Genomic DNA, 27,072 nt, shown 5'->3' on the forward strand with positions numbered 1-27,072 from the left:
CCAGCAAGTTTTCACCAAGGTGGTAGGACCCAGCGATCCATTTCTCCCCTTTGCATACCTTGTTTATTCGTGTAGCCTTCCCTACAGATAATCAATATGCACTTGCTTAGCATTTCTTCCATTGGGTTATTATGAAATCAAACTAATCAAGAGTTCTAGACTTTGACAGGTTTTTCTTATTTGCTTTCATGTTACTATAGACAACTATGCCTAGGGTCTTGAAGTTCTATCACACCACATGTAGTCACTTACATGTATGCTTACTTGGCATATGTAACTCTTAAGGTATTTACAACACCACTGGTCACTATATGATAAAAGCGTGAAAATTAATTGTAAGAAATTTATTTTAGTTCAAGTTTGCTCTGTGTGGATTTATTGTTCTGTTTCAGTGATGTTCTGTGACTAAATCTGAAGGGAAAAGATATCACCTATGGGGTCAAAGCCTACTCCCCAATGGTATCTGCTGACACTTTTGCAAGAGGCATATATACCCCTCGGGTCCCAGCAAGTTTTCACCAAGGTGGTAGGACCCAGCGATCCATTTCGGCCCTTTGCATACCTTGTATATTCGTGTAGCCTGCCTTCCAGATAATCAATATGCACTTGCTTAGCATTCTATCCATTGGGTTATTATGGAATCAAACTAATCAAGAGTTCTAGACTTTGACAGGTTCTTCTTATTTGCTTTCATGTTACTATAGACAACTATGCCTAGGGTCTTGAAGTTCTATCACACCACATGTAGTCACTTACATGTATGCTTACTTGACATATGTACTCTTTAGGTATTTACAACACCACTGGTCACTATATGATAAAAGTGTGAAAATTAATCGTAAGAAATTTATATTAGTTCAAGTTTGCTCTGTGTGGATTTATTGTTTATTGTTCTGTTTCAGTGATGTTCTTTGACATTTTGAATTTTCTGAAGGGAAAATATATCACCTACGGGGTCAAAGCCAGTTCCCCAATGGTATCAGCTGCAGCTTTTGAAAGAGACATATATACCCCTCGGGTCCCAGCAAGTTTTCACCAAGGTGGTAGGACCCAGCGATCCATTTCTCCCCTTTGCATACCTTGTTTATTCGTGTAGCCTTCCCTACAGATAATCAATATGCACTTGCTTAGCATTTCTTCCATTGGGTTATTATGAAATCAAACTAATCAAGAGTTCTAGACTTTGACAGGTTTTTCTTATTTGCTTTCATGTTACTATAGACAACTATGCCTAGGGTCTTGAAGTTCTATCACACCACATGTAGTCACTTACATGTATGCTTACTTGGCATATGTAACTCTTAAGGTATTTACAACACCACTGGTCACTATATGATAAAAGCGTGAAAATTAATTGTAAGAAATTTATTTTAGTTCAAGTTTGCTCTGTGTGGATTTATTGTTCTGTTTCAGTGATGTTCTGTGACTAAATCTGAAGGGAAAAGATATCACCTATGGGGTCAAAGCCTGCTCCCCAATGGTATCTGCTGACACTTTTGCAAGAGGCATATATACCCCTCGGGTCCCAGCAAGTTTTCACCAAGGTGGTAGGACCCAGCGATCCATTTCGGCCCTTTGCATACCTTGTATATTCGTGTAGCCTGCCTTCCAGATAATCAATATGCACTTGCTTAGCATTTTATCCATTGGGTTATTATGGAATCAAACTAATCAAGAGTTCTAGACTTTGACAGGTTCTTCTTATTTGCTTTCATGTTACTATAGACAACTATGCCTAGGGTCTTGAAGTTCTATCACACCACATGTAGTCACTTACATGTATGCTTACTTGACATATGTAACGCCTTAGGTATTTACAACACCACTGGTCACTATATGATAAAAGTGTGAAAATTAATCGTAAGAAATTTATATTAGTTCAAGTTTGCTCTGAGTAGATTTATTATTCTGTTTCAGTGATGTTGTGTGACTAAATCTGAAGGGAAAAGATATCACCTATGGGGTCAAAGCCTGCTCCCCAATGGTTTCTGCTGACACTTTTGCAAGAGGCATATATACCCCTCGGGTCCCAGCAAGTTTTCACCAAGGTGGTAGGACCCAGCGATCCATTTCGGCCCTTTGCATACCTTGTTTATTCGTGTAGCCTGCCTTCCAGATAATCAATATGCACTTGCTTAGCATTTTATCCATTGGGTTATTATGGAATCAAACTAATCAAGAGTTCTAGACTTTGACAGGTTCTTCTTATTTGCTTTCATGTTACTATAGACAACTATGCCTAGGGTCTTGAAGTTCTATCACACCACATGTAGTCACTTACATGTATACTTACTTACTCTTTAGGTATTTACAACACCACTGGTCACTATATGATAAAAGTGTGAAAATTAATCGTAAGAAATTTATATTAGTTCAAGTTTGCTCTGTGTGGATTTATTGTTTATTGTTCTGTTTCAGTGATGTTCTTTGACATTTTGAATTTTCTTAAGGGAAAATATATCACCTACGGGGTCAAAGCCAGTTCCCCAATGGTATCAGCTGCAGCTTTTGCAAGAGGCATATATACCCCTCGGGTCCCAGCAAGTTTTCACCAAGGTAGTAGGACCCAGCGATCCATTTCTCCCCTTTGCATACCTTGTTTATTCGTGTAGCCTTCCCTACAGATAATCAATATGCACTTGCTTGGCATTTCTTCTATTGGGTTATTATGAAATCAAACTAATCAAGAGTTCTAGACTTTGACAGGTTTTTCTTATTTGCTTTCATGTTACTATAGACAACTATGCCTATGGTCTTGAAGTTCTATCACACCACATGTAGTCACTTACATGTATGCTTACTTGGCATATGTAACTCTTAAGGTATTTACAACACCACTGGTCACTATATGATAAAAGCGTGAAAATTAATCGTAAGAAATTTATTTTAGTTCAAGTTTGCTCTGTGTGGATGTATTGTTCTGTTCCAGTGATGTTCTTTGACTAAATCTGAAGGGAAAAGATATCACCTACGGGGTCAAAGCCTGTTCCCCAATGGTATCTGCTGAAGCTTTTGCAAGAGGCATATATACCCCTCGGGTCCCAGCAAGTTTTCACCAAGGTGGTAGGACCCAGCGATCCATTTCGGCCCTTTGCATACCTTGTTTATTCGTGTAGCCTGCCTTCCAGATAATCAATATGCACTTGCTTAGCATTTTATCCATTGGGTTATTATGGAATCAAACTAATCAAGAGTTCTACACTTTGACAGGTTCTTCTTATTTGCTTTCATGTTACTATAGACAACTATGCCTAGGGTCTTGAAGTTCTATCACACCACATGTTGTCACTTACATGTATGCTTACTTGACATATGTAACGCCTTAGGTATTTACAACACCACTGGTCACTATATGATAAAAGTGTGAAAATTAATCGTAAGAAATTTATATTAGTTCAAGTTTGCTCTGTGTAGATTTATTGTTCTGTTTCAGTGATGTTCTGTGACTAAATCTGAAGGGAGAAGATATCACCTTTGGGGTCAAAGCCTGTTCCCCAATGGTTTCTGCTGACACTTTTGCAAGAGGCATATATACCCCTCGGGTCCCAGCAAGTTTTCACCAAGGTGGTAGGACCCAGCGATCCATTTCGGCCCTTTGCATACCTTGTTTATTCGTGTAGCCTGCCTTCCAGATAATCAATATGCACTTGCTTAGCATTTTATCCATTGGGTTATTATGGAATCAAACTAATCAAGAGTTCTAGACTTTGACAGGTTCTTCTTATTTGCTTTCATGTTACTATGGACAACTATGCCTAGGGTCTTGAAGTTCTATCACACCACATGTAGTCACTTACATGTATACTTACTTGACATATGTACTCTTTAGGTATTTACAACACCACTGGTCACTATATGATAAAAGTGTGAAAATTAATCGTAAGAAATTTATATTAGTTCAAGTTTGCTCTGTGTGGATTTATTGTTTATTGTTCTGTTTCAGTTATGTTCTTTGACATTTTGAATTTTCTGAAGGGAAAATATATCACCTACGGGGTCAAAGCCAGTTCCCCAATGGTATCAGCTGCAGCTTTTGAAAGAGACATATATACCCCTCGGGTCCCAGCAAGTTTTCACCAAGGTGGTAGGACCCAGCGATCCATTTCTCCCCTTTGCATACCTTGTTTATTCGTGTAGCCTTCCCTACAGATAATCAATATGCACTTGCTTAGCATTTCTTCCATTGGGTTATTATGAAATCAAACTAATCAAGAGTTCTAGACTTTGACAGGTTTTTCTTATTTGCTTTCATGTTACTATAGACAACTATGCCTAGGGTCTTGAAGTTCTATCACACAACATGTAGTCACTTACATGTATGCTTACTTGGCATATGTAACTCTTAAGGTATTTACAACACCACTGGTCACTATATGATAAAAGCGTGAAAATTAATTGTAAGAAATTTATTTTAGTTCAAGTTTGCTCTGTGTGGATTTATTGTTCTGTTTCAGTGATGTTCTGTGACTAAATCTGAAGGGAAAAGATATCACCTATGGGGTCAAAGCCTGCTCCCCAATGGTATCTGCTGACACTTTTGCAAGAGGCATATATACCCCTCGGGTCCCAGCAAGTTTTCACCAAGGTGGTAGGACCCAGCGATCCATTTCGGCCCTTTGCATACCTTGTATATTCGTGTAGCCTGCCTTCCAGATAATCAATATGCACTTGCTTAGCATTTTATCCATTGGGTTATTATGGAATCAAACTAATCAAGAGTTCTAGACTTTGACAGGTTCTTCTTATTTGCTTTCATGTTACTATAGACAACTATGCCTAGGGTCTTGAAGTTCTATCACACCACATGTAGTCACTTACATGTATGCTTACTTGACATATGTAACGCCTTAGGTATTTACAACACCACTGGTCACTATATGATAAAAGTGTGAAAATTAATCGTAAGAAATTTATATTAGTTCAAGTTTGCTCTGAGTAGATTTATTATTCTGTTTCAGTGATGTTGTGTGACTAAATCTGAAGGGAAAAGATATCACCTATGGGGTCAAAGCCTGCTCCCCAATGGTTTCTGCTGAGACTTTTGCAAGAGGCATATATACCCCTCGGGTCCCAGCAAGTTTTCACCAAGGTGGTAGGACCCAGCGATCCATTTCGGCCCTTTGCATACCTTGTTTATTCGTGTAGCCTGCCTTCCAGATAATCAATATGCACTTGCTTAGCATTTTATCCATTGGGTTATTATGGAATCAAACTAATCAAGAGTTCTAGACTTTGACAGGTTCTTCTTATTTGCTTTCATGTTACTATAGACAACTATGCCTAGGGTCTTGAAGTTCTATCACACCACATGTAGTCACTTACATGTATGCTTACTTGGCATATGTAACTCTTAAGGTATTTTCAACACCACTGGTCACTATATGATAAAAGCGTGAAAATTAATCGTAAGAAATTTATTTTAGTTCAAGTTTGCTCTGTGTGGATGTATTGTTCTGTTCCAGTGATGTTCTTTGACTAAATCTGAAGGGAAAAGATATCACCTACGGTTCAAAGCCTGTTCCCCAATGGTATCTGCTGAAGCTTTTGCAAGAGGCATATATACCCCTCGGGTCCCAGCAAGTTTTCACCAAGGTGGTAGGACCCAGCGATCCATTTCGGCCCTTTGCATACCTTGTTTATTCGTGTAGCCTGCCTTCCAGATAATCAATATGCACTTGCTTAGCATTTTATCCATTGGGTTATTATGGAATCAAACTAATCAAGAGTTCTAGACTTTGACAGGTTCTTCTTATTTGCTTTCATGTTACTATAGACAACTATGCCTAGGGTCTTGAAGTTCTATCACACCACATGTAGTCACTTACATGTATGCTTACTTGACATATGTAACTCCTTAGGTATTTACAACACCACTGGTCACTATATTATAAAAGTGTGAAAATTAATCGTAAGAAATTTATATTAGTTCAAGTTTGCTCTGTGTAGATTTATTGTTCTGTTTCAGTGATGTTCTCTGATTAAATCTGAAGGGAAAAGATATCACCTATGGGGTCAAAGCCTGCTCCCCAATGGTTTCTGCTGACACTTTTGCAAGAGGCATATATACCCCTCGGGTCCCAGCAAGTTTTCACCAAGGTGGTAGGACCCAGCGATCCATTTCGGCCCTTTGCATACCTTGTTTATTCGTGTAGCCTGCCTTCCAGATAATCAATATGCACTTGCTTAGCATTTTATCCATTGGGTTATTATGGAATCAAACTAATCAAGAGTTCTAGACTTTGACAGGTTCTTCTTATTTGCTTTCATGTTACTATAGACAACTATGCCTAGGGTCTTGAAGTTCTATCACACCACATGTAGTCACTTACATGTATGCTTACTTGACATATGTAACGCCTTAGGTATTTACAACACCACTGGTCACTATATGATAAAAGTGTGAAAATTAATCGTAAGAAATTTATATTAGTTCAAGTTTGCTCTGTGTAGATTTATTGTTCTGTTTCAGTGATGTTCTCTGACCAAATCTGAAGGGAAAAGATATCACCTATGGGGTCAAAGCCTGCTCCCCAATGGTTTCTGCTGACACTTTTGCAAGAGGCATATATACCCCTCGGGTCCCAGCAAGTTTTCACCAAGGTGGTAGGACCCAGCGATCCATTTCGGCCCTTTGCATACCTTGTATATTCGTGTAGCCTGCCTTCCAGATAATCAATATGCACTTGCTTAGCATTTTATCCATTGGGTTATTATGGAATCAAACTAATCAAGAGTTCTAGACTTTGACAGGTTCTTCTTATTTGCTTTCATGTTACTATAGACAACTATGCCTAGGGTCTTGAAGTTCTATCACACCACATGTAGTCACTTACATGTATACTTACTTGACATATGTACTCTTTAGGTATTTACAACACCACTGGTCACTATATGATAAAAGCGTGAAAATTAATCGTAAGAAATTTATATTAGTTCAAGTTTGCTCTGTGTGGATTTATTGTTCTGTTTCAGTGATGTTCTGTGACTAAATCTGAAGGGAAAAGATATCACCTATGGGGTCAAAGCCTGCTCCCCAATGGTATCTGCTGACACTTTTGCAAGAGGCATATATACCCCTCGGGTCCCAGCAAGTTTTCACCAAGGTGGTAGGACCCAGCGATCCATTTCGGCCCTTTGCATACCTTGTTTATTCGTGTAGCCTGCCTTCCAGATAATCAATATGCACTTGCTTAGCATTTTATCCATTGGGTTATTATGGAATCAAACTAATCAAGAGTTCTAGACTTTGACAGGTTCTTCTTATTTGCTTTCATGTTACTATAGAAAACTATGCCTAGGGTCTTGAAGTTCTATCACACCACATGTTGTCACTTACATGTATGCTTACTTGACATATGTAACGCCTTAGGTATTTACAACACCACTGGTCACTATATGATAAAAGTGTGAAAATTAATCGTAAGAAATTTATATTAGTTCAAGTTTGCTCTGTGTGGATTTATTGTTTATTGTTCTGTTTCAGTTATGTTCTTTGACATTTTGAATTTTCTGAAGGGAAAATATATCACCTACGGGGTCAAAGCCAGTTCCCCAATGGTATCAGCTGCAGCTTTTGAAAGAGACATATATACCCCTCGGGTCCCAGCAAGTTTTCACCAAGGTGGTAGGACCCAGCGATCCATTTCTCCCCTTTGCATACCTTGTTTATTCGTGTAGCCTTCCCTACAGATAATCAATATGCACTTGCTTAGCATTTCTTCCATTGGGTTATTATGAAATCAAACTAATCAAGAGTTCTAGACTTTGACAGGTTTTTCTTATTTGCTTTCATGTTACTATAGACAACTATGCCTAGGGTCTTGAAGTTCTATCACACCACATGTAGTCACTTACATGTATGCTTACTTGGCATATGTAACTCTTAAGGTATTTACAACACCACTGGTCACTATATGATAAAAGCGTGAAAATTAATTGTAAGAAATTTATTTTAGTTCAAGTTTGCTCTGTGTGGATTTATTGTTCTGTTTCAGTGATGTTCTGTGACTAAATCTGAAGGGAAAAGATATCACCTATGGGGTCAAAGCCTACTCCCCAATGGTATCTGCTGACACTTTTGCAAGAGGCATATATACCCCTCGGGTCCCAGCAAGTTTTCACCAAGGTGGTAGGACCCAGCGATCCATTTCGGCCCTTTGCATACCTTGTATATTCGTGTAGCCTGCCTTCCAGATAATCAATATGCACTTGCTTAGCATTCTATCCATTGGGTTATTATGGAATCAAACTAATCAAGAGTTCTAGACTTTGACAGGTTCTTCTTATTTGCTTTCATGTTACTATAGACAACTATGCCTAGGGTCTTGAAGTTCTATCACACCACATGTAGTCACTTACATGTATGCTTACTTGACATATGTACTCTTTAGGTATTTACAACACCACTGGTCACTATATGATAAAAGTGTGAAAATTAATCGTAAGAAATTTATATTAGTTCAAGTTTGCTCTGTGTGGATTTATTGTTTATTGTTCTGTTTCAGTGATGTTCTTTGACATTTGGAATTTTCTGAAGGGAAAATATATCACCTACGGGGTCAAAGCCAGTTCCCCAATGGTATCAGCTGCAGCTTTTGAAAGAGGCATATATACCCCTCGGGTCCCAGCAAGTTTTCACCAAGGTGGTAGGACCCAGCGATCCATTTCTCCCCTTTGCATACCTTGTTTATTCGTGTAGCCTTCCCTACAGATAATCAATATGCACTTGCTTAGCATTTCTTCCATTGGGTTATTATGAAATCAAACTAATCAAGAGTTCTAGACTTTGACAGGTTTTTCTTATTTGCTTTCATGTTACTATAGACAACTATGCCTAGGGTCTTGAAGTTCTATCACACCACATGTAGTCACTTACATGTATGCTTACTTGGCATATGTAACTCTTAAGGTATTTACAACACCACTGGTCACTATATGATAAAAGCGTGAAAATTAATTGTAAGAAATTTATTTTAGTTCAAGTTTGCTCTGTGTGGATTTATTGTTCTGTTTCAGTGATGTTCTGTGACTAAATCTGAAGGGAAAAGATATCACCTATGGGGTCAAAGCCTGCTCCCCAATGGTATCTGCTGACACTTTTGCAAGAGGCATATATACCCCTCGGGTCCCAGCAAGTTTTCACCAAGGTGGTAGGACCCAGCGATCCATTTCGGCCCTTTGCATACCTTGTATATTCGTGTAGCCTGCCTTCCAGATAATCAATATGCACTTGCTTAGCATTTTATCCATTGGGTTATTATGGAATCAAACTAATCAAGAGTTCTAGACTTTGACAGGTTCTTCTTATTTGCTTTCATGTTACTATAGACAACTATGCCTAGGGTCTTGAAGTTCTATCACACCACATGTAGTCACTTACATGTATGCTTACTTGACATATGTAACGCCTTAGGTATTTACAACACCACTGGTCACTATATGATAAAAGTGTGAAAATTAATCGTAAGAAATTTATATTAGTTCAAGTTTGCTCTGAGTAGATTTATTATTCTGTTTCAGTGATGTTGTGTGACTAAATCTGAAGGGAAAAGATATCACCTATGGGGTCAAAGCCTGCTCCCCAATGGTTTCTGCTGACACTTTTGCAAGAGGCATATATACCCCTCGGGTCCCAGCAAGTTTTCACCAAGGTGGTAGGACCCAGCGATCCATTTCGGCCCTTTGCATACCTTGTTTATTCGTGTAGCCTGCCTTCCAGATAATCAATATGCACTTGCTTAGCATTTTATCCATTGGGTTATTATGGAATCAAACTAATCAAGAGTTCTAGACTTTGACAGGTTCTTCTTATTTGCTTTCATGTTACTATAGACAACTATGCCTAGGGTCTTGAAGTTCTATCACACCACATGTAGTCACTTACATGTATACTTACTTACTCTTTAGGTATTTACAACACCACTGGTCACTATATGATAAAAGTGTGAAAATTAATCGTAAGAAATTTATATTAGTTCAAGTTTGCTCTGTGTGGATTTATTGTTTATTGTTCTGTTTCAGTGATGTTCTTTGACATTTTGAATTTTCTTAAGGGAAAATATATCACCTACGGGGTCAAAGCCAGTTCCCCAATGGTATCAGCTGCAGCTTTTGCAAGAGGCATATATACCCCTCGGGTCCCAGCAAGTTTTCACCAAGGTAGTAGGACCCAGCGATCCATTTCTCCCCTTTGCATACCTTGTTTATTCGTGTAGCCTTCCCTACAGATAATCAATATGCACTTGCTTGGCATTTCTTCTATTGGGTTATTATGAAATCAAACTAATCAAGAGTTCTAGACTTTGACAGGTTTTTCTTATTTGCTTTCATGTTACTATAGACAACTATGCCTATGGTCTTGAAGTTCTATCACACCACATGTAGTCACTTACATGTATGCTTACTTGGCATATGTAACTCTTAAGGTATTTACAACACCACTGGTCACTATATGATAAAAGCGTGAAAATTAATCGTAAGAAATTTATTTTAGTTCAAGTTTGCTCTGTGTGGATGTATTGTTCTGTTCCAGTGATGTTCTTTGACTAAATCTGAAGGGAAAAGATATCACCTACGGGGTCAAAGCCTGTTCCCCAATGGTATCTGCTGAAGCTTTTGCAAGAGGCATATATACCCCTCGGGTCCCAGCAAGTTTTCACCAAGGTGGTAGGACCCAGCGATCCATTTCGGCCCTTTGCATACCTTGTTTATTCGTGTAGCCTGCCTTCCAGATAATCAATATGCACTTGCTTAGCATTTTATCCATTGGGTTATTATGGAATCAAACTAATCAAGAGTTCTACACTTTGACAGGTTCTTCTTATTTGCTTTCATGTTACTATAGACAACTATGCCTAGGGTCTTGAAGTTCTATCACACCACATGTTGTCACTTACATGTATGCTTACTTGACATATGTAACGCCTTAGGTATTTACAACACCACTGGTCACTATATGATAAAAGTGTGAAAATTAATCGTAAGAAATTTATATTAGTTCAAGTTTGCTCTGTGTAGATTTATTGTTCTGTTTCAGTGATGTTCTGTGACTAAATCTGAAGGGAGAAGATATCACCTTTGGGGTCAAAGCCTGTTCCCCAATGGTTTCTGCTGACACTTTTGCAAGAGGCATATATACCCCTCGGGTCCCAGCAAGTTTTCACCAAGGTGGTAGGACCCAGCGATCCATTTCGGCCCTTTGCATACCTTGTTTATTCGTGTAGCCTGCCTTCCAGATAATCAATATGCACTTGCTTAGCATTTTATCCATTGGGTTATTATGGAATCAAACTAATCAAGAGTTCTAGACTTTGACAGGTTCTTCTTATTTGCTTTCATGTTACTATGGACAACTATGCCTAGGGTCTTGAAGTTCTATCACACCACATGTAGTCACTTACATGTATACTTACTTGACATATGTACTCTTTAGGTATTTACAACACCACTGGTCACTATATGATAAAAGTGTGAAAATTAATCGTAAGAAATTTATATTAGTTCAAGTTTGCTCTGTGTGGATTTATTGTTTATTGTTCTGTTTCAGTTATGTTCTTTGACATTTTGAATTTTCTGAAGGGAAAATATATCACCTACGGGGTCAAAGCCAGTTCCCCAATGGTATCAGCTGCAGCTTTTGAAAGAGACATATATACCCCTCGGGTCCCAGCAAGTTTTCACCAAGGTGGTAGGACCCAGCGATCCATTTCTCCCCTTTGCATACCTTGTTTATTCGTGTAGCCTTCCCTACAGATAATCAATATGCACTTGCTTAGCATTTCTTCCATTGGGTTATTATGAAATCAAACTAATCAAGAGTTCTAGACTTTGACAGGTTTTTCTTATTTGCTTTCATGTTACTATAGACAACTATGCCTAGGGTCTTGAAGTTCTATCACACCACATGTAGTCACTTACATGTATGCTTACTTGGCATATGTAACTCTTAAGGTATTTACAACACCACTGGTCACTATATGATAAAAGCGTGAAAATTAATTGTAAGAAATTTATTTTAGTTCAAGTTTGCTCTGTGTGGATTTATTGTTCTGTTTCAGTGATGTTCTGTGACTAAATCTGAAGGGAAAAGATATCACCTATGGGGTCAAAGCCTGCTCCCCAATGGTATCTGCTGACACTTTTGCAAGAGGCATATATACCCCTCGGGTCCCAGCAAGTTTTCACCAAGGTGGTAGGACCCAGCGATCCATTTCGGCCCTTTGCATACCTTGTATATTCGTGTAGCCTGCCTTCCAGATAATCAATATGCACTTGCTTAGCATTTTATCCATTGGGTTATTATGGAATCAAACTAATCAAGAGTTCTAGACTTTGACAGGTTCTTCTTATTTGCTTTCATGTTACTATAGACAACTATGCCTAGGGTCTTGAAGTTCTATCACACCACATGTAGTCACTTACATGTATGCTTACTTGACATATGTAACGCCTTAGGTATTTACAACACCACTGGTCACTATATGATAAAAGTGTGAAAATTAATCGTAAGAAATTTATATTAGTTCAAGTTTGCTCTGAGTAGATTTATTATTCTGTTTCAGTGATGTTGTGTGACTAAATCTGAAGGGAAAAGATATCACCTATGGGGTCAAAGCCTGCTCCCCAATGGTTTCTGCTGAGACTTTTGCAAGAGGCATATATACCCCTCGGGTCCCAGCAAGTTTTCACCAAGGTGGTAGGACCCAGCGATCCATTTCGGCCCTTTGCATACCTTGTTTATTCGTGTAGCCTGCCTTCCAGATAATCAATATGCACTTGCTTAGCATTTTATCCATTGGGTTATTATGGAATCAAACTAATCAAGAGTTCTAGACTTTGACAGGTTCTTCTTATTTGCTTTCATGTTACTATAGACAACTATGCCTAGGGTCTTGAAGTTCTATCACACCACATGTAGTCACTTACATGTATGCTTACTTGGCATATGTAACTCTTAAGGTATTTTCAACACCACTGGTCACTATATGATAAAAGCGTGAAAATTAATCGTAAGAAATTTATTTTAGTTCAAGTTTGCTCTGTGTGGATGTATTGTTCTGTTCCAGTGATGTTCTTTGACTAAATCTGAAGGGAAAAGATATCACCTACGGGGTCAAAGCCTGTTCCCCAATGGTATCTGCTGAAGCTTTTGCAAGAGGCATATATACCCCTCGGGTCCCAGCAAGTTTTCACCAAGGTGGTAGGACCCAGCGATCCATTTCGGCCCTTTGCATACCTTGTTTATTCGTGTAGCCTGCCTTCCAGATAATCAATATGCACTTGCTTAGCATTTTATCCATTGGGTTATTATGGAATCAAACTAATCAAGAGTTCTAGACTTTGACAGGTTCTTCTTATTTGCTTTCATGTTACTATAGACAACTATGCCTAGGGTCTTGAAGTTCTATCACACCACATGTAGTCACTTACATGTATGCTTACTTGACATATGTAACTCCTTAGGTATTTACAACACCACTGGTCACTATATTATAAAAGTGTGAAAATTAATCGTAAGAAATTTATATTAGTTCAAGTTTGCTCTGTGTAGATTTATTGTTCTGTTTCAGTGATGTTCTCTGATTAAATCTGAAGGGAAAAGATATCACCTATGGGGTCAAAGCCTGCTCCCCAATGGTTTCTGCTGACACTTTTGCAAGAGGCATATATACCCCTCGGGTCCCAGCAAGTTTTCACCAAGGTGGTAGTACCCAGCGATCCATTTCGGCCCTTTGCATACCTTGTTTATTCGTGTAGCCTGCCTTCCAGATAATCAATATGCACTTGCTTAGCATTTTATCCATTGGGTTATTATGGAATCAAACTAATCAAGAGTTCTAGACTTTGACAGGTTCTTCTTATTTGCTTTCATGTTACTATAGACAACTATGCCTAGGGTCTTGAAGTTCTATCACACCACATGTAGTCACTTACATGTATGCTTACTTGACATATGTAACTCCTTAGGTATTTACAACACCACTGGTCACTATATGATAAAAGTGTGAAAATTAATCGTAAGAAATTTATATTAGTTCAAGTTTGCTCTGTGTAGATTTATTGTTCTGTTTCAGTGATGTTCTGTGACTAAATCTGAAGGGAAAAGATATCACCTATGGGGTCAAAGCCTGCTCCCCAATGGTATCTGCTGACACTTTTGCAAGAGACATATATACCCCTCGGGTCCCAGCAAGTTTTCACCAAGGTGGTAGGACCCAGCGATCCATTTCGGCCCTTTGCATACCTTGTTTATTCGTGTAGCCTGCCTTCCAGATAATCAATATGCACTTGCTTAGCATTTTATCCATTGGGTTATTATGGAATTAAACTAATCAAGAGTTCTAGACTTTGACAGGTTCTTCTTATTTGCTTTCATGTTACTATAGACAACTATGCCTAGGGTCTTGAAGTTCTATCACACCACATGTAGTCACTTACATGTATGCTTACTTGACATATGTAACTCCTTAGGTATTTACAACACCACTGGTCACTATATGATAAAAGTGTGAAAATTAATCGTAAGAAATTTATATTAGTTCAAGTTTGCTCTGTGTATATTTATTGTTCTGTTTCAGTGATGTTCTGTGACTAAATCTGAAGGGAAAAGATATCACCTATGGGGTCAAAGCCTGCTCCCCAATGGTTTCTGCTGACACTTTTGCAAGAGGCATATATACCCCTCGGGTCCCAGCAAGTTTTCACCAAGGTGGTAGGACCCAGCGATCCATTTCGGTCCTTTGCATACCTTGTTTATTCGTGTAGCCTGCCTTCCAGATAATCAATATGCACTTGCTTAGCATTTTATCCATTGGGTTATTATGGAATCAAACTAATCAAGAGTTCTAGACTTTGACAGGTTCTTCTTATTTGCTTTCATGTTACTATAGACAACTATGCCTAGGGTCTTGAAGTTCTATCACACCACATGTAGTCACTTACATGTATGCTTACTTGACATATGTAACGCCTTAGGTATTTACAACACCACTGGTCACTATATGATAAAAGTGTGAAAATTAATCGTAAGAAATTTATATTAGTTCAAGTTTGCTCTGTGTAGATTTATTGTTCTGTTTCAGTGATGTTCTCTGACTAAATCTGAAGGGAAAAGATATCACCTATGGGGTCAAAGCCTGCTCCCCAATGGTTTCTGCTGACACTTTTGCAAGAGGCATATATACCCCTCGGGTCCCAGCAAGTTTTCACCAAGGTGGTAGGACCCAGCGATCCATTTCGGCCCTTTGCATACCTTGTATATTCGTGTAGCCTGCCTTCCAGATAATCAATATGCACTTGCTTAGCATTTTATCCATTGGGTTATTATGGAATCAAACTAATCAAGAGTTCTAGACTTTGACAGGTTCTTCTTATTTGCTTTCATGTTACTATAGACAACTATGCCTAGGGTCTTGAAGTTCTATCACACCACATGTAGTCACTTACATGTATACTTACTTGACATATGTACTCTTTAGGTATTTACAACACCACTGGTCACTATATGATAAAAGCGTGAAAATTAATCGTAAGAAATTTATATTAGTTCAAGTTTGCTCTGTGTGGATTTATTGTTTATTGTTCTGTTTCAGTGATGTTCTTTGACATTTTGAATTTTCTGAAAGGAAAATATATCACCTACGGGGTCAAAGCCAGTTCCCCAATGGTATCAGCTGCAGCTTTTGCAAGAGACATATATACCCCTCGGGTCCCAGCAAGTTTTCACCAAGGTAGTAGGACCCAGCGATCCATTTCTCCCCTTTGCATACCTTGTTTATTTGTGTAGCCTTCCCTACAGATAATCAATATGCACTTGCTTAGCATTTCTTCTATTGGGTTATTATGAAATCAAACTAATCAAGAGGTCTAGACTTTGACAGGTTTTTCTTATTTGCTTTCATGTTACTATAGACAACTATGCCTATGGTCTTGAAGTTCTATCACACCACATGTAGTCACTTACATGTATGCTTACTTGGCATATGTAACTCTTAAGGTATTTTCAACACCACTGGTCACTATATGATAAAAGCGTGAAAATTAATCGTAAGAAATTTATTTTAGTTCAAGTTTGCTCTGTGTGGATGTATTGTTCTGTTCCAGTGATGTTCTTTGACTAAATCTGAAGGGAAAAGATATCACCTACGGGGTCAAAGCCTGTTCCCCAATGGTATCTGCTGAAGCTTTTGCAAGAGGCATATATACCCCTCGGGTCCCAGCAAGTTTTCACCAAGGTGGTAGGACCCAGCGATCCATTTCGGCCCTTTGCATACCTTGTTTATTCGTGTAGCCTGCCTTCCAGATAATCAATATGCACTTGCTTAGCATTTTATCCATTGGGTTATTATGGAATCAAACTAATCAAGAGTTCTAGACTTTGACAGGTTCTTCTTATTTGCTTTCATGTTACTATAGACAACTATGCCTAGGGTCTTGAAGTTCTATCACACCACATGTAGTCACTTACATGTATGCTTACTTGACATATGTAACTCCTTAGGTATTTACAACACCACTGGTCACTATATGATAAAAGTGTGAAAATTAATCGTAAGAAATTTATATTAGTTCAAGTTTGCTCTGTGTAGATTTATTGTTCTGTTTCAGTGATGTTCTGTGACTAAATCTGAAGGGAAAAGATATCACCTATGGGGTCAAAGCCTGCTCCCCAATGGTATCTGCTGACACTTTTGCAAGAGGCATATATACCCCTCGGGTCCCAGCAAGTTTTCACCAAGGTGGTAGGACCCAGCGATCCATTTCGGCCCTTTGCATACCTTGTTTATTCGTGTAGCCTGCCTTCCAGATAATCAATATGCACTTGCTTAGCATTTTATCCATTGGGTTATTATGGAATCAAACTAATCAAGAGTTCTAGACTTTGACAGGTTCTTCTTATTTGCTTTCATGTTACTATAGACAACTATGCCTAGGGTCTTGAAGTTCTATCACACCACATGTTGTCACTTACATGTATGCTTACTTGACATATGTAACGCCTTAGGTATTTACAACACCACTGGTCACTATATGATAAAAGTGTGAAAATTAATCGTAAAAAATTTATATTAGTTCAAGTTTGCTCTGTGTAGATTTATTGTTCTGTTTCAGTGATGTTCTGTGACTAAATCTGAAGGGAAAAGATATCACCTTTGGGGTCAAAGCCTGCTCCCCAATGGTTTCTGCTGACACTTTTGCAAGAGGCATATATACCCCTCGGGTCCCAGCAAGTTTTCACCAAGGTGGTAGGACCCAGCGATCCATTTCGGCCCTTTGCATACCTTGTTTATTCGTGTAGCCTGCCTTCCAGATAATCAATATGCACTTGCTTAGCATTTTATCCATTGGGTTATTATGGAATCAAACTAATCAAGAGTTCTAGACTTTGACAGGTTCTTCTTATTTGCTTTCATGTTACTATAGACAACTATGCCTAGGGTCTTGAAGTTCTATCACACCACATGTAGTCACTTACATGTATGCTTACTTGACATATGTACTCTTTAGGTATTTACAACACCACTGGTCACTATATGATAAAAGTGTGAAAATTAATCGTAAGAAATTTATATTAGTTCAAGTTTGCTCTGTGTGGATTTATTGTTTATTGTTCTGTTTCAGTGATGTTCTTTGACATTTTGAATTTTCTGAAGGGAAAATATATCACCTACGGGGTCAAAGCCAGTTCCCCAATGGTATCAGCTGCAGCTTTTGAAAGAGACATATATACCCCTCGGGTCCCAGCAAGTTTTCACCAAGGTGGTAAGACCCAGCGATCCATTTCTCCCCTTTGCATACCTTGTTTATTCGTGTAGCCTTCCCTACAGATAATCAATATGCACTTGCTTAGCATTTCTTCCATTGGGTTATTATGAAATCAAACTAATCAAGAGTTCTAGACTTTGACAGGTTTTTCTTATTTGCTTTCATGTTACTATAGACAACTATGCCTAGGGTCTTGAAGTTCTATCACACCACATGTAGTCACTTACATGTATGCTTACTTGGCATATGTAACTCTTAAGGTATTTACAACACCACTGGTCACTATATGATAAAAGCGTGAAAATTAATTGTAAGAAATTTATTTTAGTTCAAGTTTGCTCTGTGTGGATTTATTGTTCTGTTTCAGTGATGTTCTGTGACTAAATCTGAAGGGAAAAGATATCACCTATGGGGTCAAAGCCTGCTCCCCAATGGTATCTGCTGACACTTTTGCAAGAGGCATATATACCCCTCGGGTCCCAGCAAGTTTTCACCTAGGTGGTAGGACCCAGCGATCCATTTCGGCCCTTTGCATACCTTGTTTATTCGTGTAGCCTGCCTTCCAGATAATCAATATGCACTTGCTTAGCATTTTATCCATTGGGTTATTATGGAATCAAACTAATCAAGAGTTCTAGACTTTGACAGGTTCTTCTTATTTGCTTTCATGTTACTATAGACAACTATGCCTAGGGTCTTGAAGTTCTATCACACCACATGTAGTCACTTACATGTATGCTTACTTGACATATGTAACGCCTTAGGTATTTACAACACCACTGGTCACTATATGATAAAAGTGTGAAAATTAATCGTAAGAAATTTATATTAGTTCAAGTTTGCTCTGTGTAGATTTATTGTTCTGTTTCAGTGATGTTCTGTGACTAAATCTGAAGGGAAAAGATATCACCTATGGGGTCAAAGCCTGCTCCTCAATGGTTTCTGCTGAAGCTTTTGCAAGAGGCATATATACCCCTCGGGTCCCAGCAAGTTTTCACCAAGGTGGTAGGACCCAGCGATCCATTTCGGCCCTTTGCATACCTTGTTTATTCGTGTAGCCTGCCTTCCAGATAATCAATATGCACTTGCTTAGCATTTTATCCATTGGGTTATTATGGAATCAAACTAATCAAGAGTTCTAGACTTTGACAGATTCTTCTTATTTGCTTTCATGTTACTATAGACAACTATGCCTATGGTCTTGAAGTTCTATCACACCACATGTAGTCACTTACATGTATACTTACTTACTCTTTAGGTATTTACAACACCACTGGTCACTATATGATAAAAGTGTGAAAATTAAACGTAAGAAATTTATATTAGTTCAAGTTTGCTCTGTGTGGATTTATTGTTTATTGTTCTGTTTCAGTGATGTTCTTTGACATTTTGAATTTTCTTAAGGGAAAATATATCACCTACGGGGTCAAAGCCAGTTCCCCAATGGTATCAGCTGCAGCTTTTGCAAGAGACATATATACCCCTCGGGTCCCAGCAAGTTTTCACCAAGGTACTAGGACCCAGCGATCCATTTCTCCCCTTTGCATACCTTGTTTATTCGTGTAGCCTTCCCTACAGATAATCAATATGCACTTGCTTAGCATTTCTTCTATTAGATTATTATGAAATCAAACTAATCAAGAGTTCTAGACTTTGACAGGTTTTTCTTATTTGCTTTCATGTTACTATAGACAACTATGCCTATGGTCTTGAAGTTCTATCACACCACATGTAGTCACTTACATGTATGCTTACTTGGCATATGTAACTCTTAAGGTATTTACAACACCACTGGTCACTATATGATAAAAGCGTGAAAATTAATCGTAAGAAATTTATTTTAGTTCAAGTTTGCTCTGTGTGGATGTATTGTTCTGTTCCAGTGATGTTCTTTGACTAAATCTGAAGGGAAAAGATATCACCTACGGGGTCAAAGCCTGCTCCCCAATGGTATCTGCTGAAGCTTTTGCAAGAGGCATATATACCCCTCGGGTCCCAGCAAGTTTTCACCAAGGTGGTAGGACCCAGCGATCCATTTCGGCCCTTTGCATACCTTGTTTATTCGTGTAGCCTGCCTTCCAGATAATCAATATGCACTTGCTTAGCATTTTATCCATTGGGTTATTATGGAATCAAACTAATCAAGAGTTCTACACTTTGACAGGTTCTTCTTATTTGCTTTCATGTTACTATAGACAACTATGCCTAGGGTCTTGAAGTTCTATCACACCACATGTAGTCACTTACATGTATGCTTACTTGACATATGTAACTCCTTAGGTATTTACAACACCACTGGTCACTATATGATAAAAGTGTGAAAATTAATCGTAAGAAATTTATATTAGTTCAAGTTTGCTCTGTGTAGATTTATTGTTCTGTTTCAGTGATGTTCTCTGATTAAATCTGAAGGGAAAAGATATCACCTATGGGGTCAAAGCCTGCTCCCCAATGGTTTCTGCTGACACTTTTGCAAGAGGCATATATACCCCTCAGGTCCCAGCAAGTTTTCACCAAGGTGGTAGTACCCAGCGATCCATTTCGGCCCTTTGCATACCTTGTTTATTCGTGTAGCCTGCCTTCCAGATAATCAATATGCACTTGCTTAGCATTTTATCCATTGGGTTATTATGGAATCAAACTAATCAAGAGTTCTAGACTTTGACAGGTTCTTCTTATTTGCTTTCATGTTACTATAGACAACTATGCCTAGGGTCTTGAAGTTCTATCACACCACATGTAGTCACTTACATGTATGCTTACTTGACATATGTAACTCCTTAGGTATTTACAACACCACTGGTCACTATATGATAAAAGTGTGAAAATTAATCGTAAGAAATTTATATTAGTTCAAGTTTGCTCTGTGTAGATTTATTGTTCTGTTTCAGTGATGTTCTGTGACTAAATCTGAAGGGAAAAGATATCACCTATGGGGTCAAAGCCTGCTCCCCAATGGTATCTGCTGACACTTTTGCAAGAGACATATATACCCCTCGGGTCCCAGCAAGTTTTCACCAAGGTGGTAGGACCCAGCGATCCATTTCGGCCCTTTGCATACCTTGTTTATTCGTGTAGCCTGCCTTCCAGATAATCAATATGCACTTGCTTAGCATTTTATCCATTGGGTTATTATGGAATTAAACTAATCAAGAGTTCTAGACTTTGACAGGTTCTTCTTATTTGCTTTCATGTTACTATAGACAACTATGCCTAGGGTCTTGAAGTTCTATCACACCACATGTAGTCACTTACATGTATGCTTACTTGACATATGTAACTCCTTAGGTATTTACAACACCACTGGTCACTATATGATAAAAGTGTGAAAATTAATCGTAAGAAATTTATATTAGTTCAAGTTTGCTCTGTGTATATTTATTGTTCTGTTTCAGTGATGTTCTGTGACTAAATCTGAAGGGAAAAGATATCACCTATGGGGTCAAAGCCTGCTCCCCAATGGTTTCTGCTGACACTTTTGCAAGAGGCATATATACCCCTCGGGTCCCAGCAAGTTTTCACCAAGGTGGTAGGACCCAGCGATCCATTTCGGTCCTTTGCATACCTTGTTTATTCGTGTAGCCTGCCTTCCAGATAATCAATATGCACTTGCTTAGCATTTTATCCATTGGGTTATTATGGAATCAAACTAATCAAGAGTTCTAGACTTTGACAGGTTCTTCTTATTTGCTTTCATGTTACTATAGACAACTATGCCTAGGGTCTTGAAGTTCTATCACACCACATGTAGTCACTTACATGTATGCTTACTTGACATATGTAACGCCTTAGGTATTTACAACACCACTGGTCACTATATGATAAAAGTGTGAAAATTAATCGTAAGAAATTTATATTAGTTCAAGTTTGCTCTGTGTAGATTTATTGTTCTGTTTCAGTGATGTTCTCTGACTAAATCTGAAGGGAAAAGATATCACCTATGGGGTCAAAGCCTGCTCCCCAATGGTTTCTGCTGACACTTTTGCAAGAGGCATATATACCCCTCGGGTCCCAGCAAGTTTTCACCAAGGTGGTAGGACCCAGCGATCCATTTCGGCCCTTTGCATACCTTGTATATTCGTGTAGCCTGCCTTCCAGATAATCAATATGCACTTGCTTAGCATTTTATCCATTGGGTTATTATGGAATCAAACTAATCAAGAGTTCTAGACTTTGACAGGTTCTTCTTATTTGCTTTCATGTTACTATAGACAACTATGCCTAGGGTCTTGAAGTTCTATCACACCACATGTAGTCACTTACATGTATACTTACTTGACATATGTACTCTTTAGGTATTTACAACACCACTGGTCACTATATGATAAAAGCGTGAAAATTAATCGTAAGAAATTTATATTAGTTTAAGTTTGCTCTGTGTGGATTTATTGTTTATTGTTCTGTTTCAGTGATGTTCTTTGACATTTTGAATTTTCTGAAAGGAAAATATATCACCTACGGGGTCAAAGCCAGTTCCCCAATGGTATCAGCTGCAGCTTTTGCAAGAGACATATATACCCCTCGGGTCCCAGCAAGTTTTCACCAAGGTAGTAGGACCCAGCGATCCATTTCTCCCCTTTGCATACCTTGTTTATTTGTGTAGCCTTCCCTACAGATAATCAATATGCACTTGCTTAGCATTTCTTCTATTGGGTTATTATGAAATCAAACTAATCAAGAGGTCTAGACTTTGACAGGTTTTTCTTATTTGCTTTCATGTTACTATAGACAACTATGCCTATGGTCTTGAAGTTCTATCACACCACATGTAGTCACTTACATGTATGCTTACTTGGCATATGTAACTCTTAAGGTATTTTCAACACCACTGGTCACTATATGATAAAAGCGTGAAAATTAATCGTAAGAAATTTATTTTAGTTCAAGTTTGCTCTGTGTGGATGTATTGTTCTGTTCCAGTGATGTTCTTTGACTAAATCTGAAGGGAAAAGATATCACCTACGGGGTCAAAGCCTGTTCCCCAATGGTATCTGCTGAAGCTTTTGCAAGAGGCATATATACCCCTCGGGTCCCAGCAAGTTTTCACCAAGGTGGTAGGACCCAGCGATCCATTTCGGCCCTTTGCATACCTTGTTTATTCGTGTAGCCTGCCTTCCAGATAATCAATATGCACTTGCTTAGCATTTTATCCATTGGGTTATTATGGAATCAAACTAATCAAGAGTTCTAGACTTTGACAGGTTCTTCTTATTTGCTTTCATGTTACTATAGACAACTATGCCTAGGGTCTTGAAGTTCTATCACACCACATGTAGTCACTTACATGTATGCTTACTTGACATATGTAACTCCTTAGGTATTTACAACACCACTGGTCACTATATGATAAAAGTGTGAAAATTAATCGTAAGAAATTTATATTAGTTCAAGTTTGCTCTGTGTAGATTTATTGTTCTGTTTCAGTGATGTTCTGTGACTAAATCTGAAGGGAAAAGATATCACCTATGGGGTCAAAGCCTGCTCCCCAATGGTATCTGCTGACACTTTTGCAAGAGGCATATATACCCCTCGGGTCCCAGCAAGTTTTCACCAAGGTGGTAGGACCCAGCGATCCATTTCGGCCCTTTGCATACCTTGTTTATTCGTGTAGCCTGCCTTCCAGATAATCAATATGCACTTGCTTAGCATTTTATCCATTGGGTTATTATGGAATCAAACTAATCAAGAGTTCTAGACTTTGACAGGTTCTTCTTATTTGCTTTCATGTTACTATAGACAACTATGCCTAGGGTCTTGAAGTTCTATCACACCACATGTTGTCACTTACATGTATGCTTACTTGACATATGTAACGCCTTAGGTATTTACAACACCACTGGTCACTATATGATAAAAGTGTGAAAATTAATCGTAAGAAATTTATATTAGTTCAAGTTTGCTCTGTGTAGATTTATTGTTCTGTTTCAGTGATGTTCTGTGACTAAATCTGAAGGGAAAAGATATCACCTTTGGGGTCAAAGCCTGCTCCCCAATGGTTTCTGCTGACACTTTTGCAAGAGGCATATATACCCCTCGGGTCCCAGCAAGTTTTCACCAAGGTGGTAGGACCCAGCGATCCATTTCGGCCCTTTGCATACCTTGTTTATTCGTGTAGCCTGCCTTCCAGATAATCAATATGCACTTGCTTAGCATTTTATCCATTGGGTTATTATGGAATCAAACTAATCAAGAGTTCTAGACTTTGACAGGTTCTTCTTATTTGCTTTCATGTTACTATAGACAACTATGCCTAGGGTCTTGAAGTTCTATCACACCACATGTAGTCACTTACATGTATGCTTACTTGACATATGTACTCTTTAGGTATTTACAACACCACTGGTCACTATATGATAAAAGTGTGAAAATTAATCGTAAGAAATTTATATTAGTTCAAGTTTGCTCTGTGTGGATTTATTGTTTATTGTTCTGTTTCAGTGATGTTCTTTGACATTTTGAATTTTCTGAAGGGAAAATATATCACCTACGGGGTCAAAGCCAGTTCCCCAATGGTATCAGCTGCAGCTTTTGAAAGAGACATATATACCCCTCGGGTCCCAGCAAGTTTTCACCAAGGTGGTAAGACCCAGCGATCCATTTCTCCCCTTTGCATACCTTGTTTATTCGTGTAGCCTTCCCTACAGATAATCAATATGCACTTGCTTAGCATTTCTTCCATTGGGTTATTATGAAATCAAACTAATCAAGAGTTCTAGACTTTGACAGGTTTTTCTTATTTGCTTTCATGTTACTATAGACAACTATGCCTAGGGTCTTGAAGTTCTATCACACCACATGTAGTCACTTACATGTATGCTTACTTGGCATATGTAACTCTTAAGGTATTTACAACACCACTGGTCACTATATGATAAAAGCGTGAAAATTAATTGTAAGAAATTTATTTTAGTTCAAGTTTGCTCTGTGTGGATTTATTGTTCTGTTTCAGTGATGTTCTGTGACTAAATCTGAAGGGAAAAGATATCACCTATGGGGTCAAAGCCTGCTCCCCAATGGTATCTGCTGACACTTTTGCAAGAGGCATATATACCCCTCGGGTCCCAGCAAGTTTTCACCTAGGTGGTAGGACCCAGCGATCCATTTCGGCCCTTTGCATACCTTGTATATTCGTGTAGCCTGCCTTCCAGATAATCAATATGCACTTGCTTAGCATTTTATCCATTGGGTTATTATGGAATCAAACTAATCAAGAGTTCTAGACTTTGACAGGTTCTTCTTATTTGCTTTCATGTTACTATAGACAACTATGCCTAGGGTCTTGAAGTTCTATCACACCACATGTAGTCACTTACATGTATGCTTACTTGACATATGTAACGCCTTAGGTATTTACAACACCACTGGTCACTATATGATAAAAGTGTGAAAATTAATCGTAAGAAATTTATATTAGTTCAAGTTTGCTCTGAGTAGATTTATTATTCTGTTTCAGTGATGTTGTGTGACTAAATCTGAAGGGAAAAGATATCACCTATGGGGTCAAAGCCTGCTCCCCAATGGTTTCTGCTGACACTTTTGCAAGAGGCATATATACCCCTCGGGTCCCAGCAAGTTTTCACCAAGGTGGTAGGACCCAGCGATCCATTTCGGCCCTTTGCATACCTTGTTTATTCGTGTAGCCTGCCTTCCAGATAATCAATATGCACTTGCTTAGCATTTTATCCATTGGGTTATTATGGAATCAAACTAATCAAGAGTTCTAGACTTTGACAGGTTCTTCTTATTTGCTTTCATGTTACTATAGACAACTATGCCTAGGGTCTTGAAGTTCTATCACACCACATGTAGTCACTTACATGTATACTTACTTACTCTTTAGGTATTTACAACACCACTGGTCACTATATGATAAAAGTGTGAAAATTAAACGTAAGAAATTTATATTAGTTCAAGTTTGCTCTGTGTGGATTTATTGTTTATTGTTCTGTTTCAGTGATGTTCTTTGACATTTTGAATTTTCTTAAGGGAAAATATATCACCTACGGCAGGGAACGGCAACTGGCGGCCCGCGGGCCAAAACTGGCCCGCCAGCAATATTTTCTGGCCCGCCGGATTATTATGGAAGTCCTAAATGCTGCACAAAACTCTTCCAATACTTGAGAAAAGCCGTAGTCGCGCGGCGATTTCACCGCCGCATACTGTGTGAAACACATATAGGGAATCATGCGGCGCGGGATTACATTTTAAAGTATAACTGTACGTTCAAACTGGACGCGAATAGCGCGTCAAATTCGCGCCTGCCACGTCTAGTTACGCTTGACCACTTTGTGTCCATTCGCGCGTCAAAAGACTGTAGCGGTCAGAACTCTGGTGTACTTTGGACGGAGCGGGCGGTCTGACTGACAATAGCCCATTCCAACACCTTTTGACAGCGTATCCGCACTTAATTCGGACCACCTGTAGGCTACACCTAGCTCTGAGGAGCTGTTTGGTACTGAAACCATTGTCAGCCAACAACATTCTTTTTTTGCAAGGATGTTTGAAATAGTTCGGCAGAAAATAGCCTACTTCATTTGTCAGTAGGGCAATATGATTTTCGTTTAGGTTGCTTAGAAATTTGAGTGATAGGCTGCTTTTGTCCTATTTAATTTATGTTATTTATATTTCATAATTTTTTTCTTTGGCATTTTTTTCTCTGCTGACAGTAGGCCTACAATGTTAAAATAGCGTAATATTTATATTGACAGACCTCCTTAAACCTTAGGTGTGTATGTGTGTGTCCCGAATAAATAATAATAATAAAAAAGGAATAAAGTTCGAAAAAAGTGGGACTGTAAGCGAATGAGGCATGATTCACACCTTTATTAAAATGGCTGTAATCTGTTACCACAATAGTACTTGATCTGTTTTAAATTATTTCCTTGATATATGCTTAAGGTGTTAAATTCAAAATAAAAAATCAAAATTAAAATTAGTCTAATCCAGTAATAAATTTTTTCTATTTTTGATCTGAGTACAATCAGAAAACCCGTCGTTATTTGTTTTTTCATTTTAGTTCAGGAAATAAATAATGGAAAAACAAGTAGTTTTTCATCTTTTTATTTTTGGTTTTAATTTGAAAAAACGATTGAACGAATGATCCACGGACAGTGACGGACCCATCATATTCTGCGATTATAGGCCTATATAAGAGTATTTAATTTGTATCCATAGGCCTACTCTGTGTAGCTGGCCCGCCACCTACTGGCAAAAAAAATATTGGCCCTCGGCCAAAGTTACTTGCCGACCCCTGACCTACGGGGTCAAAGCCAGTTCCCCAATGGTATCAGCTGCAGCTTTTGCAAGAGA

This window comes from Scardinius erythrophthalmus (genome assembly GCF_964197995.2).
Source record: "Scardinius erythrophthalmus genome assembly, chromosome: 14".
Classification (NCBI taxonomy): Eukaryota; Metazoa; Chordata; class Actinopteri; order Cypriniformes; family Leuciscidae; genus Scardinius; species Scardinius erythrophthalmus.